This window comes from Vespa mandarinia, chromosome 13, assembly GCF_050613455.1.
Source record: "Vespa mandarinia isolate Hongniang chromosome 13, ASM5061345v1, whole genome shotgun sequence".
In the NCBI taxonomy this organism is placed as follows: Eukaryota; Metazoa; Arthropoda; class Insecta; order Hymenoptera; family Vespidae; genus Vespa; species Vespa mandarinia.
In genome coordinates, this window is record NC_140822.1 from 1,347,501 (window position 1) to 1,350,000 (window position 2,500).

Here is a 2,500-nt window from a genome sequence, read left to right on the forward strand (position 1 = left end):
TTTGTTATTGTGATTTGATAATACCTGCGGAACGGATTACGTGTGAGATATAGTATGTTCTTGTTGAAGAAAAAAAGGAAAAAAAAAAAAATAAGAAAAAGTGGAATGGATCATCAGTCATCAAACGAATCATCTTTCGAAGAGACATTAAATTTTGAAGAGTTTATAATCGAAGATATATATATATATATATATATATATACATTGAAGATATCAGTGCAGTGCCATTACGTTACGAAGAAAATAAATCAATTTTAGTTTTAGTGACCACCATTGAAGAATCTTATCAAGAGGATGATCCATTGATCATTGGGGACATTATGATTCATCTTCTCGAAGATTTATTTGATCGAGTGATTAAGAACGATAATTATTATTTTTTCTATTTGAAATTTTTCAAGGAGAATAAAAATAATAATAAGAATTAAATGATAATAGTACGATTCGTAATATCTTAAAATGTTAGAGTCTATGAGTGTTAAAACAGTGTTCAATTTAGAGATTTTAAACGAAATTCGAAATGAAAGAATAAAGATAATGTTAATTTACAAAATGTTATCTATACAATGTTCATTTTTTTTATTTCGTTTCAACTTTTATTTTCACCAAGAAGAAATTACTGATTTTATAGTAATAATCGATTTGTTTTCGACGAATCTTCTTCTTTTATTTTCATTTATATTTTTATTATTTTATATTTTTATTATTTTTTATTTTTATACAGGTATATATATATATATTCTTTTTAAATATATATATATATTTATTTATTTATTTATTTATTTATTTATTTATTTATTTCCACGGTTTCCTCTCTTTTTTTTTAAATATTTACCCATGTAAATAATTAATACGACAAAATTATAACGTCGTGGAAGATCGATCCTGCATTTAACAAGTAGTACGTATATATTATATAATAAGAAATTGTCCTTTCTCTCTCTCTCTCTCTCTCTCTCTCTCTCTCTCTCTCTCTCTCTCTCTCTTTCTCTATCTATCTCTTTCTCAAAATTTGAGATCCATTTGTGTTTTTTTTCTTTTTTTCCTCCTTCTTCTTATACAATCTTTCTCTCTCTCTCTCTCTCTCTCTCTTTCTCTTTTCTTTTTTTATCTTCTCACATTGTATATGCATATGTATATATTTGTCTTCTTTGTCTTCTTTATTTCTTTTTTTTTTCTTCTCAATCTCTAACTTTCGAATATGACGAAAAAAGAAAGGGAAATTGAAAAAAAAAAGCAAACAAACGAACGAACAAACAAACAAACAAACAAACAAACAAACAAAAATAAAAAGAAAAAAAGAAAGTCCAAAATTTATATCTCCGTTTGATCTTTTATTTCAGATTACGGCAAACGCAAAACCGACAAGCCTTATATGTGTTCAAAATGTAACAAGGGATTCGCTTGTACCTATTCTATGAAACGTCATCAGAAAACGGTATGCGGTAAAATAAGGAACACCAACGGCCAATTTAAATGTAATTGTGGAAGATCATATCCGAACAAGGGCAATCTGAAACGTCACATTGTGAACGAGTGCGGCGTCGAACGAAGATTCTGGTGTTGCTTCTGTTTGAAAAGATTTACTCAAAATTCGAGTCGTATTAGACATTTGCGAAAATTTCACAAGGATCAATATGAGAAATTCTTAAGTGGTAACAGCTCGATTGATTCTCTTGTTGATGCGTACGATTTAACGAAAATGAAAAGAAAGATAAGACATTGTTCCTTTTAAAAGGAAAAAACAAAAAAAAAACAAAAAAACAAAAAAAAAACAGAAAAGAACAAGAAAGAGGAGAAAAAAAGATACAAAATAATTTTATTAACACTCTTTTTTTAGATATATGTTTAAGTAAGGAAAAAAATGACGAGGGACAGGCAGAAATGGAATATATAGGTTTAATCTAAGATTGGCTCGGGTTATTAATTATCGCAGATTATTAATTAGCTTTGATAATTAATAAACTTTTAGGAAGGTTATTAATTATGAAAGAAATACCTTTATTCGTCAGAATAAATCGTGTTAAATCTAAGTAAAAATTCTTTTTAATTTTTTTTTTTTTTCTTTTTCAAGTTAAGAAAACAAGAGAGAGAGAGAGAAAAAGAGAGAAAGAGAGAGAGATAGAGAGAGATAGAGAGAGAGGGAGAGGGTGAGAGAATGGTCGTCAAAATCCAGGGTTGTGAAAATTTGTGATATAAATAATTGTTAATTTATTAATGTCAATTTTATGTCGAGTCGCGAGTAATGAAAAGAAAAAGAAAAAGAAAAGAAAAAAGGAGAAAAATAAGAAGAAGAAGAAGATGAGAAAAAAAATGATCGAGAAGAAAGATTGTTTGTTGAAAGTGTGATTATATCACGTGCCTCATATACAATATTATACGATATAATATTATAAATGAAACGAACATTATCGATATATTATTATTAAACGTTATTTTATCGAAATTTGTAATTGTTTATTATGACGGTGATGTTAAATTAAGGATTAATAGAAAATAT

At 27.1% G+C, this 2,500-nt stretch overlaps 1 protein-coding gene across 1 annotated transcript in view; it reads left to right on the forward strand.

Moving 5' to 3' along the window:
- Positions 1-1,785, forward strand: part of LOC118444190 (uncharacterized) — a 12,611-nt gene extending 10,826 nt beyond the window's left edge. Inside the window, exons 7-8 of the mRNA XM_085661056.1 lie at positions 1-901; positions 1,344-1,785. The exon at positions 1-901 is cut by the window's left edge and continues 1,885 nt beyond it. The gene's annotated coding sequence lies outside the window, so the exon portion shown is untranslated. The remainder of the gene's footprint in view (positions 902-1,343) is intronic.
- The last annotated feature ends 715 nt before the right edge of the window (positions 1,786-2,500 follow it).